The following is a 16277-nucleotide window of genomic DNA, read 5'->3' on the forward strand; positions in this document are numbered from 1 at the left end:
GCAGAGATTAAGCAATGTATTCCTGGCTTTACATCTAAGGTAAAAAGCTGTGTATACACCAAATATATTTTATCTAGTGTTTCTTTAATGAAATTCTTGCATTCCATAAATTGCTTGATTAGCTTCCTGTAGTATTTCTGTGTTCCTGTGGTTGTTCTCCGAGATGATGTTTAGAACCGGGCTGATTTCAGTCTTACAGTAGACTAATATTCCCATGTCATTAATCTGATTTTTCTCAATTCCCACAGTTGGTTACCACTGGATTTAGAAATCAATTTGAGTCATTGCAGTATACGTGATTACCTTTATCCCTTTTAAATTTTGTTTGAGTTAGGGCAAGTTAAATCACAGTAGTAGTGCTTACAAATGTGACTCAGACTATACTATCTGAATTTCCAGGGGAAAAACAATACTGACACCTCTGTCTGAAAGTTCAGAGATGCAAGAATATTTATTTTTCCCTTACTGTATTTAATAGCACAGGTAATAGGAGGAAATGAATGAATGAATAAATGAGAGAAAGGCTGAAAGAAATAAGGTAGAAAGAAGAAGAGAAATAAAATATTTGAAGTGAGAAAACAGGGCATAAAAGATGAAGTAAATAAGCAAAGAAAAAAGAAATGAAGCCTAAGGAATAGGGATATTTTGATTTATGTCTTCTGCTGCATTCTGGCACAGGAGAAATAAATTTTTTGTAGAAGCCAGTAAATGGTATTTTATAATTTTTTTTTTAATTGTGAGGCATTTTGAAGAATGCTTACAGAATTTTTCTAAAGCCTTTCAGTGCCATCAAGTATTCTCTTTTGTGACATGACATCTCTGTTGATTAGTCCGGTTTGAAAAGGTAGGGTGTAACTCCAATATATACATTACAGTTGTGATTTGGATGATTAAAACTGCTTTGGAGGAAATCTCACTGTTGTCTCCCCGTATCATGTACTTGCTCAATGTGTTTGAACTCCATGTCTTTCTCAGAAGACTAGTCTGTGAGTTCTGCTGAAGGTGCAAAGTGCTCTTCTGTCTCTACTGGGGACATAGAGTTCTGCATCAATCATGAAATTCCTGGAAAAATTTGAATGGTCCATGTGATAGTGATGTTTGCTGCTGGAGACCAGATGAAATCTAATCCAAAATAAACCCTCTTGAACAGCTAGCATGGGAGTGTCAGCACCAGCTGCTTTCATCTACTGATCCATTTCTACGGTTTCACATTACTTTCTAATGGGGACAGAGTCATAATTGTTCATATTGGTTATAGGTCAGTAGATGAGGGCAGTGAATCTCTAAGATCTGTGTATCTCTGCTACAAATCCAGCCATAAGTTTGGGTGCTGATTTTGAAAAATTTTGAAGGGCCAAGAATATTTTTTTTCAATTTTGTTAATATAAACTGTCAGTGAATACTGGTTTTTTCAATTTTGTTAATATAAACTGTCAATAAATAACTACAAATGACAGAAGTTCAAACGACTAAATCGTAACTGCCTTTTGTAATTCTGATTGATTAGTTTGGGTTTTTGCCATGTTTATATTTTTAAATTGTTAAATAGAGGAGTCTTCCGGTTTCTTTCATTTTAAAATTTTGGTATGGAGCTCTAAAATATGTATGCTTCCCACCCCAAATGTTTTGCTTGAACTGTTCATCTGCATTGATGAAAACCCCAAGGCCAGTGTTTTATGGCAGCCATTAAGTAAGAACAAGACAAAAACTGAAAAAGTGATGGTCTTCGCAGGTGTTTGCAGTTATTACCCTTTCTCGTGCCTTAGCTGTCATGAATCATGACAGACTTTTTTTTTTTTTTGCCTGGAATGAGTTCCTTGGTTGTTAAGGTTTTGAAAATCTAATATTTAGGTGCTGGTGTTAAATAATTTTATTTCTACATAGCAGTTGAAAGAGTCCTCTCCATCTGCCCTGTTTAATTTTAAGTTCAGAGTTTCCCAAGAATTTTGCACTCTTAATGGTAGCATAATATCCCACATATCTATGCCAGTGATTAGGACTAAATTCAGTTATGTTTCTTGTTTATTAGATCTTTGCAGAATCTAAATCTTGGCTTTCAGCATTTTTTCCAGAAAATTTCTGAGATTCAGTTAAGATTTCTGTTGATAAGGACGTTTAAACCTACAGCCTTTTAATATAATCATTAAAATCTTCCCAAAACTACTAAGGTTGTAACAGCACAAGTAGCAGCAACATTTTGAAACTGTTTGAAAAAAATCACTGGCTTTAATAAAAACAATAAAGTTATTTGCAGTATTATTTAATTTGTTCAAAATTGAGATATAAGCCTCAATTTAAAATGAAGAAAAATGTTGAGAGTCAAAATGTGAGTTGTAAGCCAGTAAGTTAGGAAGATTCCTCATTATTTTAAGTAATCTTGCCTTAAAACTATTTCACTGTTATGTTGAAGTGCTAAGTTTGTTTATTTTTTTAATGTGTTTGGTATAAGTAAATGGTTTCAAGCTGTAATGTGTGCTTAAATACAATACAGCTGTTTTCATTACCCTGTTAGCATGTGGCCTTAATGTAAAATTCATGTTAGTTTCAGGATTTCCTGTGAATATTGATAATTTTTGGTATCCCATTGCTCAGTACCAGTGTTTAATAGGCCACTAGCAAGATCCTAGGTCTTTGAAACCATTCTCGCAATATGGTGAACAGAAGGGAGTTAAATAAAACCTGATTGTCATTTTCATTTTTGATAGCTGATACATTAATTGTAAATGGAAATAGCTATAATGCTTTTATAAATATTTCTTAATGTTGCTTTTAGGGACTTAAGTGCTGGATGATCTAAGTCAGGTTTTGTTAATTAAGTGGGAAAAGAGCCTATGAGGGATAGAACCATCCACTGTGAAGGGGCCTCGGTCCCAGCAGTGAAGGTCTCTGATGGTGGGGGTGACTGCCAGAGTGGCTCCTGGATGGTCAGGCAGGAAACTTTCCCTAACATTGGGATCTCAAGAGTGCAAAGACTTTGAGGTGCAGGAAATAAGCACTCAGAAACATGTATCTTGGTACATAGAAATCATGTGGTCTGATCGTTCTGTGAAAGAAAAACTTGTGAATTGTAAAAGATAAAAATTAAAAAACTGAGGAAGAGAGTTTAAAGTCACACAAATGTAGCAAGTGTGGTCCTAAGTAGTTGATAGGATTTTTTGTTGAGTATTCTAGAAGGTAAAAAGGACAAATAGTTCTCACAGAAATAACTTTGAGTATTCATTTGAAACTTTGTAGGGTTTATATAGGGTGCCAGGATAGAATCTGAATTTCCAAAAGTACAAAAATGAGCTGAATTGTGACCTGCTCCCCCCCCAATCTAATCTTGAAAATTCTTGTCGTAAAACTTGTAGCTGCAAAGTTTATAAGAGCTTGGTGTAGAATTTCCTGATACATTTTGTCTTTCAGTCAGTATCATGATCTTAAAATATTTTTTAAAGAATGGGAGATATATGACAGAACTTTGCTATGAGCATTGAATTAGTCTGCAAGGTATTGAAAGCCTTCATTACAAAAATTCCCAGTGCCTGAAGAGTAATATTCTCATCATAATTAATCAACTTAATTTACAATTAAATTGACTATATCCAACATTTTGAAGATCATACTCATATATGAGAAGACGGAATTTGTTGTTTGTCTTTTGCTGTTTCTCTGGTGACCCTCAGAAAGTGATTTCAGTTGGTTTTCTGGACTTAGCACAAGCTCTGAAAGTTTCAGAGGAGTGTATGCTTCTACTGCTCAAGAATAAAGAAAAAGTGAGAAAATTTGTTATCTACATAAATAGATAATGTTTTAGAAACACAGACTGTTAAAAAATGTTAAATGTTACAGTGTTACTTCAGACTGTAATTTTTCTTTGAGCTTTGTTTCCTGAACATTCAGAAATTCCGTTGTGTTCAGTGCTCCAATGTTTGAATTAAGTAAAGATACTCTTCCTTTATTTCCATTTAAGAATATATACAGAATGATTACAATAAAATTAAATTAAATTTGGAGTTGATTTTGTATACTTTTTTCCTATCGCTGCATGGCTGTTTCTGTTTAGTTCATGCAGCACTATCTCTTTTGTTACATTAATGTATCATCTTTCCCACCTGAACAAGTCCAATGACTGACTAAATGCTGGCTGATTCCATTTCCTTCGGAATCTTGCTTGTAGCAGGGTGGCAAAGGGATACTTAGCATCTGTACCCAAAGTGGTTACAAAGTGTTTTGCCAAAAGTTCCTAGGGACAAGAAAAGTAAACTTGTTTTGTCTTAGTTTTATTCATTCTTTATCTGAAACAAGAGTTATTTCCTCTCTGTATCAGTTGCAAAACTCTTCTGGTTTGTTAATTTTTTGGGGGTTGTGTTTTTGTTTTGTTTGGGTTGGTTGGTTGGTTTTTTTTGGGGGGGGGAGGGGTGTCCCCTTTCCCTGTTAAGGCACTTCTTGCCTTTGTAATAGGAAGTGCTTGTTCTTTATCTCAGGTCTTGCAATCACTGTAATTCCCGTTGAGCCCACATTCTTCTGTTGAAAGTTCCGACAAAAGAGTAATTCTAGTGTTTTCTTTAGTGAAATTAAAATTTGGAATTCTGTAAGTATAATGTTGGGGTTTTATTTACGGTAGAAGCTTGTTTTTTCAATTACAGGTAGTTGTATTGAGGGATAAACTGTAGGATCTGGCAGACAGTAGAATTCTAGAAAATTAAGTTCTTCTGTTAAAGCTTGTTAACGGTAGGAATATAATAGTAAGCATGCTAATACAAAAATGTATTTTGCCATATTTTTTGGATAGAATCATAGAAAGGCTTGGTTTGGAAAAGACCTTAAAGATCATCCAGTTCCAGTCCCTCTCCCCCATGAGCAGGGAATGCCATTCACTAGATTGGGTTGCTCAGGGTCACATCCAGCTTGGCTTCGAACACTTCCAGGGGTGGGGCATCCACAACTTCTCTGGAAAACCTGTTCCAGTGCCTCAGCACCCTCTGAATAGAGAATTTCTTCCTAATATCTCATTTAAACCTTTACTGTTTCAGTTTCAAACTGTTCCTCTGTATTCTGTAATTGTCTGCTTGTGTAAAAAGTTGCTCTCCCTCTTTTTAAAAAGCTCCCTTCTAGTACTGGAAGGCTGCAGTGAGGTTTCTGTGGGGCCTTCTCTGCTTCAGGGTGAAGAACCCCAGCTCTCTCAGCCTGTCTTCTTAGGAGAGGTGCTCCAGTCTTCCGATCATCTTCATGGCCTCCTCTGGGCCTGCTCTAGCAGGTCCATGTCTTTCTTGTGTTGAGGATCTGAGAGCTGGATGCAGTCACCCCTTGTCACTGGCCTTCATCTGGATATAGAGTCATTGACCACAACTCTCTGGCTGTGTCCATCCATCCAGTTCATTTTCCCTCCAATAGTCCACCATTCAAACCTATGTCTCTCCAATTTGGCGAAAGGGATGTTGTGTGGGACCATATCAAAGGCCTTACGGAAGTCTAGTTAGATGACATTGTTTGGTCTTAACCTCGTCAGCTGTTGCACCATCACAGAAGGTCTCCAGATTGGTCAGGCATGATTTGCCCTTTGTAAAGCTGTGCTGGCTGTCTCTGATCACCTGCTTGTGTTGTATGTGCCTTAAAATTGCTTCCATGATCTTCCCAGACACAGAGTGAGGTTCCTTGTTCTGTGGTTCCCTGGATCTTCCTTTCTCCGTTTTTTAAAAAATAGGACTGATGTTTCTGTTTTTCCAGTCAACAGGGTTTTTGTCTGACTGCCATGGCTTTTAAAATATGATGGAGAGTGGCATGGCAACATCATCTCATCAGGTCCCATAGGCTTGTGGCTATTCAGTTGCATCAAGTGGTCCCAAACCTGCGCTTCTCTTACAGTGGAAATACACTGAAATGACCATCCCCTAGTGCTTCCCGTGTTCTGTTTTGTTCTTTTTTTTGGCTACCTCATTCATTTTCCTTTTGTTACCACTTTGTGGTCTCCAAAATGATGTGCAGGACTTCTGGGGAAAGTGGTGGGTGGAGGTAGAGGGGAAGAGGAGGAGCTGCTTGTTCGGTAATTTTTGACTTGGACTACACTTCAGTGTTGAAGCTTAAAATTTTCCAACTCTCTCATTTTATGGAAATGTGAAGTCTCACTTCTTTCTTTTTGAAGATGCTTTCCAGTGAAGTGCACTGCCTACTCCATTTTTCAGGCAGGCAAACAGTCCACTCTTCACAAAAGCTTTATAGAATAATTTAGCTGTGCATGAGTCACCCATGCTGGGAAATTTAGGCGTCAGAAACAGTGCCACAGCTGCACAAATCATGGATTGTGCAATCAACTTGTAAAAAATAAAGTGATGACTAGCACTAAATATTTTTAGAAGCGTTTTACTTACATACATGCATTTCTACATGATAATTAAGTTTCAGATAAAATACTAACTTTCTGAAACACCTGTCACATGTTCTTGGGTGTTGCTGCTAGCAACTGTCATCGTTTTTAAAAAGTTATGTCCATTTGGTATACCTGTACAATTCTAAGTGTTACAAATAGCTACTGGTTGTATAAATCACTCATCAAATTTTCTTAGTTTCAGGTTATTAATTTAGAAGAGTATCCTTGTATAAGTATCTGTACTGAGGATCAGCCTAAACCCATCCAAGTTGATGCTAATTAACGTGCTATTTGACAGATAGTTTGACAGCTAAGCAACACATCAGGTGTACATATTTACATTTTGCTTGAGATTCCCATTGATTCTAAGGCTGAGTTCTGGGTTTGTTTTCATATCCAGAAGCTGATCCATGAGTCTGGATCACTATATAAAAATAAGCCTCATTCTGCCCAGAAGCTTTTTGTCATGGATTGCCATATGAGATGAAACAGTGCATGGGAGAGTAAAGATGTTTCATTTAAATACGAAGCAGGCTTCTCAAGTAGTAGCTACAATGCTCATTTCTTTGAGCACAAATTTGAATCTCATTTTTCCTAATTTTGTTCCCTGGTTGTAATTTAACATGTGGTGTAGGTCAGCATGAAATGGCACTGTTGCCAAAAGATATATAACCTATGATTTGCTGCTTCCCCTTCCCCTGTGCCAACACACAGCTTTTGAGCAGTCAAATGGTGAAACAAATGTAGTTGATTTAGCTGAATGAAACAACATTTGGGTTAGTTTTGGGTTGGACCAGTTTTAGGCTCTGTCAACTGATCACATATGAACGCTAGCTGAAAAAAAGGAATTTAATATGGCCATGGAAATGAGTGGTCAGAGTAATGATCAAAGGCTAACATTATGAAAACTTCTGGCTTGATTAAGAAGATTGGTAAAAGTGCTTACTAACATAAGTAGCTGCTAGGGCATGAAGTGCCTGGTCTCTGTAGCCATGTAGTTACCTGTGTGGTCTGTGTGTGTATTGCTCTTGCTATCTTTCATGTGGTAGTTCTTCATCTGTGGACAGATTCAGAGGAAGTACTTAGTCTTACTACTCCCACATTCTAGGTAAATACCCTGACCACTTAGGAATAAGTCTTTGTCTCCTATTTAAAGAAAACCAACCAACCAAAAAAACCACCCACAAAACAAGCAAAAAGCCCCAACAAAACAACCACCTACAAAAATCCCTTGAGTTCATTTTGTTTAGTTGTCTGGCATGGTGTGCCACTTCCCCTCTAACCCCTCCCTCACTTTTTCATGTGGGCATAACTGAGAAGCGGTAAGATGTTTCTGGATGTGCTAGATACTTGTACCTTAAAGGAGTAAGTTGATGATATAGAATAATATGATGTCCCTTAAACCTGATTTAAGACTCATAAGCTATATCCTTTGTGGACTGTAAGGGGCGAGGATGAAGCAGGGCAGCAAGTAAGATTACAGCTGTGGACTTCAGGAGAGCTAACTTTTGCCTCTTCAGGGATCTTCTTGAAGGAATCCCATGGGAGCAGGAGTCCAAGAGAGCTGGTTGATATTCAAGCATGACTTCCTCAAGGCTCAACAACAATGAGCAAGGAATTGGACAAAAGGGGCAGGAGACCTGCATGAATGAAAAAAACTCCTGTCATATTTCAAGTGTAATCAGGAAATACACAGGAGATGGAAGCAAGGTCAGACCACTTGGAATCAATATAGAGAGTTTGTCAAAGTAGAAATAAGACAGGAAGGACCAAGACCAATCTGGAATTAAATCTGATCAAGGATGTCAAGGACAACAAGAAGGGCTCCTTCAAGCACATAACAAAAGAAAAGCCTAGGATAATGAGGGCCTGTTATTAAATGGAAGGAGACCCTGGTGACCGAGGGCACAGAGAAGGTGGAGACACTGAATGCATTCTTTGCATTGGTCTTCACTGACAAGACCAGCTCTCGGGAATATCTGACTCAGAGAACCAGGGTGAAGGAATATTGGAAGGAAGACTTTACCTTGGTCAAGGAGGATTGGGTTAGAGAACATCCACGTAAACTAGACATCAGCAAGTCCATAGGCCCTGATGGGGCCTTGCATCAACAAGTGCTGAGAGAGCTGGGGGCGCCATAATGAGGTTGGTCATGAGAGGTTGGGGCAATCAGGAGAAGGACCTGAGAACTGGAAGAAAGCAAATGTCACCCTGGTCTTCAGAAATGGCAAAAAGGAGAACCCAGAGAGCTACTGGCCAGTCAACCTCATCCCAATCCCTGGAAAGGTGATGGAGTGTCTCATTCTGGAGGCCATCTCTATCAATGTGGGTGACAAGAAGGTGGTCAGGAGCATGCATTCGCTAAGGGCAAATCATCCAACCTGATTGCCTTTTATGATGAAACAACTACCTGGGGAGATGAGGGGAGAGCAGTGGAATATTGTTTAACCTCAATATCAGCAAGGCTTTCAACACTGTCTCTCACAACATCCTTGTACGCAAACTCAGGAAGCATGGTCTGGTTGAGTGGACCGTGAGGTGGATTGAGAACTGGCTGACCCCAGAGAGTCGCTATCAGTGACACGGGGTCTAGTTGGAGGCCTGACACTAGTGCTGTCCCCCAAGATTCAATACTGGGAATTGTTTAACTTATTCATTAATGACTTGGATGAAGGGGCAGATGCCTCCTCAGCAAGTTTGCTGATGACACAAAGCTGGGAGGAGCAGTCCATACCCCAGAGTGCTGTGCAGCCCTTCAGAAGGGCCTCGACAGGCTGGAGAGATGGGCAGAAAGGAAATTCAGTGAAGGCAAGTGCAGGGTCCTGCACCCAGGGAGGAGTAACCCCGTGCACCAGCACAGGCTGGGGATTGACCTGCTGGGAAGCAGCTCTGTGGAGAGGGACCTGGGGGTCCTGGTGGACAACAAGCTGTCCATGAGCCAGCAATGTGCCCATGGGGATGAGAAGGCTGATGGTATCCTAGGCTGCGTTAGGAAGGGCATTGCCAGCAGGTCAAGGGAGCTGATCCTGCCCCTCTACTCAGCCCTGGTGGGGCACATCAGGAGTGCTGTGTCCAGCTCTGGGCTCCTCAGGACAAGAGAGACATGGAGCTCCTGGAGCAGGTCTAGTGGAGGGCAACAAAGATGATTAGGGACTGGAGCATCTCTCTTATGAGGAAAGGCTGAGGGAGCTGGGGCTGTTCAGCCTCAAGAAGAGACAGCTGAGAAGGGACCTCATCAATGTCTGTAAGTATCTGCAGGGAGGATGTCAGAGGATGGATCCAGGCTCTTCTCAGTGGTGCCAAGCAATAGCAGAAGAGGCAGTGGGCAGAAACTGATGCACAAGAAATTCCACCTGAAGAGGAAGAACTTCTCTACTGTGTGGGTACTGAGCACTGGACCAGTTTTCCCGGAGAGGCTGTGGAGTCTCCCTCACTGGAGATACTCAGGAACTGCCTGGATACAACCCTGTGCCCTGTGGATGACCCTGCTTCACCAGGAAGGTTGGATGGGATGTCTCACTTTGGTCCCTCCCAGCCTGACCTGTTCTGTGATTCTGTGATAAAGGCACTGGGTGCGGACATAATTTATATAACTTCTTACAGACCCTCTTGGCCAACTGTTGACTTTCTTAATTTCTGAAAGTTTTAGAATAGGACAATGAGAACAGAGCAGGAAATTTTGACTGACGTTTTCTCTTGATTAGTCAGAATTCTTTATGTGAAAAGTGCAAGTGTTCATTTGAATGTAAAAGCTAATAAATCTTCATTGGGTGTTTTTTTTCTGGTCTAGGATAGAATTTTAGAAAGATTCATTTGTGTGAATTTCATAATCTCTTTTTACCTTTCTTTCCCACCTTTTAAGACACATCTGCATGCTAAAAGTCTGGCAGTTGAAGTGCTCACGTAATGTGTAGGTTCATGTATTTCAGGAAGATTAATTGAGGTGGATAGCTGAGTCTTGTTGCAGTAATAATGACGATAAAGCCTCATTTTCTAAACTTAAGCTTGCATTTATATCAACACCAAACAGAAATTTTACGTGGAATGGAAGAAGAATTTCCTTGGTGTTATCTTGCTTTGAATGTGTAATAATTGTGTCTGTTGAAATTGATAAGTAATTTTCTCCAGGACAATTTTCAAAAAGTAGTTGACTTTCTGTATTTAGTCATTCTTCCCTTTTATTATTGGGGTAGAGGAAAACCAATGTTTGACTCTTTGATCTGTCTCATTTCTTGGTGAATTATCATGTTTATTTCCAGTATAGGAGTAAAATGTTTAATAAATTTTTCTTCTTTGGTTTGATTTGTTAGCATTCTTTGTAGTATTTATGCTTTGATGAAAATGTGACAAACCATTTTAGAAAAATTGATTGTTTAATGTTTGTGTCTGATACAAAGCATCTAAAATTCATAATGCTCAGTTTCATAAATATGCACATTTTTAATTGGACTAATTATTTCAAAGTGTTTTTAACTTCAGGATAGGTATCTTGGTACTTTAAAGTTTTTTCTTTAAATTTCTGTTAATATTGAGAAACCAATTTTTCTACTGTCTGGTAACTTTATTCTGTAGAAAAAAATTGATTTGTGTATAGTAAATAATTTTATGGGATAGTTATAATATTTGGAGGGAATTTAAATCTAAGAACATGTGTGTGGAATTTTTTCACCTTTTGAATTCCTGAAAAAAACCTGTCAATTGTCTACCTTCTCCGTTCCATCTAAGAAGGAAGAAGGAAGCATGGTTTTGTTTGTTCATTGTAAAATGTACCAAGTTTAGATGAGTCCTGTGAGAGAATACCAGACTGCAGATTTTATACCATCTATAGCACTTTTTTCCTTAGCACAGTGAGCTTTAATTTAGGATCTGTTCTTGAGCTGGCTAGCTGACTGCAGGTTGTATCTTCCCAGAATTCCATTGGAAATGGGGATTTACACAGGGATGTGAAACCTTTCAGTTTTGAATTGTAACACTAACTGGTTAGTGATTAGCTTCTCTTGACCTAAACTCCTGTTGCGAAGTCCTGTTTTTGTGTTAAGCACCATTTAAAGAGGCAGTAGGTGTACTTTTAAGCCAGACTTGATTATGCAATATATATTGTATTTTAGATGTGCAAACACAGCACATACTCAAGTCTAATCCAGGGTACCCTGTTATAGATCCAGGAGTGGCAGATGTAGCTAAGAGGTTCCTGCTCTTCTTTGTCGAGGGGTACTGTTTCTTAGCTGTGCCAATTTTCAAAGGTACATGGAGCCACAGTTTTTAAATAGTCTTTATTATTTCATTCTTATTAAAACTGTGTGATATGTGCATTCTTCTAAACACATAATTTCACAAATCTGCTTCAGTGTGTGGCCAGAGCTATAGGGGTGCACACCTCCAGTGAGAGCCAAGGAAGGGTGGAGCCTTATAAAAATGGGAGCAAGTGGGATCATAACATGTAGCTACTGTTTTTTTTTGTACAGACTAGTTGCATAGGATTTGCAAATACTATTTCTGCCACACTTACAGCTTTGTTATTGAAGGAAGGGGATCTCTTGTAGGGAACTGTGTGCAAATGGCTAAGAAAATATTTTAAATGAGACTGCAGAAGAATAGCAGCTGTTTCTGATGGATAGGTTATTAAATGCTGCCTTTCAAATTTATCTTACGAACTTGGGTTTGTACTATTTTTGTTTGTCCTTTTTGTTTTTCTGATTTGGGGAGCTTGTTCACTGATGACTCAGAAAATTTGTATTGTATCACTTTCTTTTAGTATCTTTGTTAGTAATTTGATGGAGACACCTTAAGTGTAGTTAGTTGGGATCCTGGAAGGCAAAATACAGACAGCCTGGAAAAGGATGGAGGGGAAAAAAGCCTGGTAAGTGCTTCAGCACCCCGCAGCCAAGGATAAATTATTAGACACCTAGCAACCTGCTGAGTGCTTTCCTGGTCACTCCCAGGGAGCTGGAGGGAAGCCAGTCTCAGGCAAAGAGCCCAGATTGCTAGCAAATTCCTGGTGAGGTGGCAAGTCTGAGGATGTTCTGAGAAGTCAGTTTGGTGAGTCAGAGACCAGATCAGTGGGGTACATGGACAAGTGTGGGCCAGGTTTGAGTGTATCATGTGATTTAGGTTGGAAGGCACCATAAAGATCATCTAGGTACAATGTTTCCCTTTTTCCAGTCACTTGGAACTTTGCTTGATTGCATTGACTTCTCAAATATTACGGAGAATGGCTGTGCAAATACATCAACCAATTCTCTCAGGACTCCGAGATGCATCTTATCTCAGGTGTCATGGGCTTACATACAGTCAGGTTCCTCAGGTGATCGTGAATCTGATCTTCCCTTACAGCAGAAGGGACCTTGTTCCTCTAGTTTCTGTCTTGCAGTCCATCCATTCAAGAAGTGTGGGAAGAGAGGTTGCAAGCCAAGACTGAGGCAAAAAATTGTTGAGTACTTTAGCCTTCTCCTCATCTGTTGTTACCAGTTTACCAGCCTTGTGTAGTGGGTGTGTACACCTTCTTTGACCTCCCTTTTGTCGTTAATATACCTATAGATGTTGTTCTTGTTATTCTTTGCATCCCTTGCCAAGTTCAGCTCCAGCTTCGCCATGGCCTTCCTCATTCCATTCCTTCACAACTGGATTGCATCCCTACAGTCTTCCTGGGATGCCTGTCCTTGCTTCTGCTTGTGCATTTACATCTTGCCCTTTAGTTTGACCAGCAGTCCCTTCTCATCCTTGCTGGACTCTTGCCTTCCTTGCTTGATTTCTTGTGCCTGGGGATTGTTAGCTCTTGTGCTCTGTGGAGGACATCCGTACAGATCGCCAGCTCTGTTGCTTGTCCCAGAGGGCAGTGTCCCTGAGGTTCATATTGGCTGGCTCCAGAGGCCTAAATTCACTGCTCACCAGACTCAGAACTCCACCAGCGTGTAATCACTGTAGCCCCGGTAAAGGTCTCAGGCTTATTAGAGCTTTCTTGCATGCATCTTCACTGCAGTCTGGACCAAGATTGGAGAGCTGCACTGTATCAGGAAGGGAGCTATGGGGCCACCTCTGTGTTGAGTAAGGGCAAGGAGGTACAGACTACAGAGAAGGGTAGAAGAGTGGCAGCAGAACAGCCTGAATGATCTGGAGCAGTGGAGTGGTGAGCAGGGGTGTTTTCATTATCTGTGAGCTAGAGAGATGGAAATTGCAAACTGTGGTCAGTCCCAAATTGTAGCGAAATCTCTCTCCTGATGAAATCTCTGTCCTGATGGCGGGACAGTCTTAATATGTGAAGCATGCAGGAGAGAATTGCTTTTTCCTGTAATCCTCATAATTCATGCTTCTATGAAGATGATATTTGCAATGACTTTTGACCAGACTTGTTTGAACAGCTTGCTTAGGTCCATTACCTTGTCAGGGAGTAGACTAGGACACATCTGTGTGACAAACCATTTCTAAGAACTTAACCTCTCTTTACCTCTGTTGTTACGTTTTCTGCTACCCAAGGTGATCTGTAGCCTCTTCTAGCTTCTGTGAACTGTGAATGATGGTGTGCAAATAGTATGCACTCTTTCAAATGTCATTATAACTCAACTAATCTGTGATATCACTGACTACTACCATAGCAGGCCTCCTAACAGGCATTTCATCTTTCCTGTAGACTGTTTGGACTTCTTCTCTTCCCAAAAGTCCTTTTGGAGGAAGACACGAGACTGCCATTCAGGTAATGGCAACCCACACCACCAGTCTTCTGTTCTACTGTTCTTTCTCCATTATATGTTCTTCAGTACTCTCTGAAAAGGTGATGGACCTAAGGAAGCTGCTCATCCACAGCAGACTACTCATGGCCACTCACAAATTTTCCTATTAAAAGCCATCTAGGATCCATCTGTGCTAGAAGCAGCCCTCTCCTCGGTTGTCCTGTGAAGCACTGGAAGATGAACACCTGCTGCTATAGCGTGTTTTATCTCAGAAAATGACGTTTCTAGGATGTGTCATCTCCACAAATACAGACCAAAAACTGATTTGTCGATGTGGTAGAGGAGAGGTTGCAATATGTGACTATTCCTAGCTGCTGGAATAACCTGTTCGGCTGCAAAGTTTGAACAGCATTCCTTGAAGTTCCTTTTAGCCCTGTCTTTTGGGTTTTTTTTTCAATTGCCCTTTTTTTTTTTTTTTTTTTTTGAGGCAAAAAAGGAGACGTGTCAGTTTTAAAACCACCATATTTTCACAGACAGCCTTTGCTTAGCAAGAAAAGATTAATCAGTCATTACCCTAATTTGCTTTCTGTTGGTGTACATATCATTGCAAGCAAAGGAGCAACTACCTTGAAACCTGCTTGCTTGTTCTGTAGTTCTACCAAACTATGTGATGAGAGGTGGTTATGGTATATCTGTCTAAAAATCTCTTGCTCTCTACAAAAGTCTGTGGTTCCTGGAGAGAAACTAAACCAGAGCAAATTCTTCCTTTTCTCCTCCCCTCTACCCCACCTCCAAAAAAGAGAAAAATAAAGAGAAGAATGATTGGGCTGGAGGTAAACCAATGAAGCAAAGAGCAAAATGGAAAATATGAGTGATAGTGTTGTACTATTCTGGGCAGGAGATAATGGCTGGATCACTGCTTGCCCCAATTATGGTATAATGTCCTAGTAGAGTAAGACCCCAGAAGTTCATAATCCAAATGATCAGAAGCTCATGGAAAGGAGTATCAGGATGGTTTATAATTATCCTCAGAATCTCTATAATGAGCAGGGCTTCTGATGCTGTGCTTACATTGGGAGTCAGGTTCTGCTGAGTGTTTGCTCAGCGTGATGTTTCTGCTCTTGGTCTTTCTTACCCTGGTGGGTGACTAGTGTTAGAGCTCTGCAGGGCATTGGGTGCTGTGACTTTGATTCTTTAAACAAGATCTTCTCTACAGCTAATCCTCAATTATTATAATAACTAGTTTGCTCCCCTGGCAAAATTGGGTTATAGCACAGAGATCAGGTTGTATTAAAGAAGTTGATCTGTTTCTGTACACTATTTATGTACACTGTACACAGAAGAAACTGTAGTGTTGGAAAACTGTATTGCTTCATATGTTTTTCCTGTGATGTTCCCTGTGTGAAATTATTTGTCTTAATAATACAAGCCACGTCACATTATTTCTGAGGATTGTAATCTGCAAAATCATGTATTACTTGTATGCCTTGACATAAATTTTACATAAATCAAGGTTTTTCTATAAAAATATATTTTACAGTATAAGGACAATACTTATTCTTCCTCAAAAATATTTATCAGTGTTACCAATAGAATGAAGTGCTGGAGTCATAGGGATTTCAGTTACTGGCTCTATACAAAATGAAGTACAGGCAATGTGTTCACCATTGTCCCATTGATTTTTCAGTCCAGTCCTGACAGAACATCTGTCATGAGCAAGACTGTGCTGTAATTTCATACTTTCTTCAATCTTTGAATTTGTTTCCAGTATTTAATATTACCAGTGTACATGCCAATATTGATAATAAAATTGGACTGAAGGTACTGAAATTCTTTCAGTGTAAAAAATGGAATTTTTTATCAGATGGTGTGAACTTTATTACTTTAGTTTGAATTACGGCTTTTTACCCTGTAACTTATACAGAACCTTTTTTATTTGGCCAAGCAATGACTTGGGATGCAATAACTTATTGCCTCTCCATGAGTGATAAGTCAGCATAGTGCAGAAGTTGCAGTATTGCTAGTTTTTGTAATTTTTGTACAGATTGAGCAATTTGGTGTAGTAATGGTTTGCATATCCGTGGCAGCAGATAAGATTTTTGATTGAGGACCTCAGCTTCCTTTAAGATAGTAAGTTTCTAGCTGCCTTGGTTTACAGAAAAGCTGGAAAACATGCCTGTATGTGTTCAAAACACATGGTATCAAGTGACAGACAGATGTAATTTATTTTTTTAAAAAAACTAATGAATTGTGGAGACAGA

General features: G+C 39.6%; 1 protein-coding gene across 8 annotated transcripts in view; it reads left to right on the forward strand.

Annotated features, from left to right (window-relative positions):
- Positions 1-16277, forward strand: part of CLOCK (clock circadian regulator) — a 68242-nt gene that overhangs the window by 12624 nt on the left and 39341 nt on the right. For 2 of the 8 annotated variants that reach the window (XM_039551345.1, XM_039551347.1), the window contains one exon: positions 13977-14039. The exons of the other annotated variants lie outside the window; for them this stretch is intronic. The gene's annotated coding sequence lies outside the window, so the exon portion shown is untranslated. The remainder of the gene's footprint in view (positions 1-13976; positions 14040-16277) is intronic. 8 annotated transcript variants of the gene reach the window in all.

This window comes from Corvus cornix, chromosome 4 (assembly GCF_000738735.6).
Source record: "Corvus cornix cornix isolate S_Up_H32 chromosome 4, ASM73873v5, whole genome shotgun sequence".
In the NCBI taxonomy this organism is placed as follows: domain Eukaryota; kingdom Metazoa; phylum Chordata; class Aves; order Passeriformes; family Corvidae; genus Corvus; species Corvus cornix.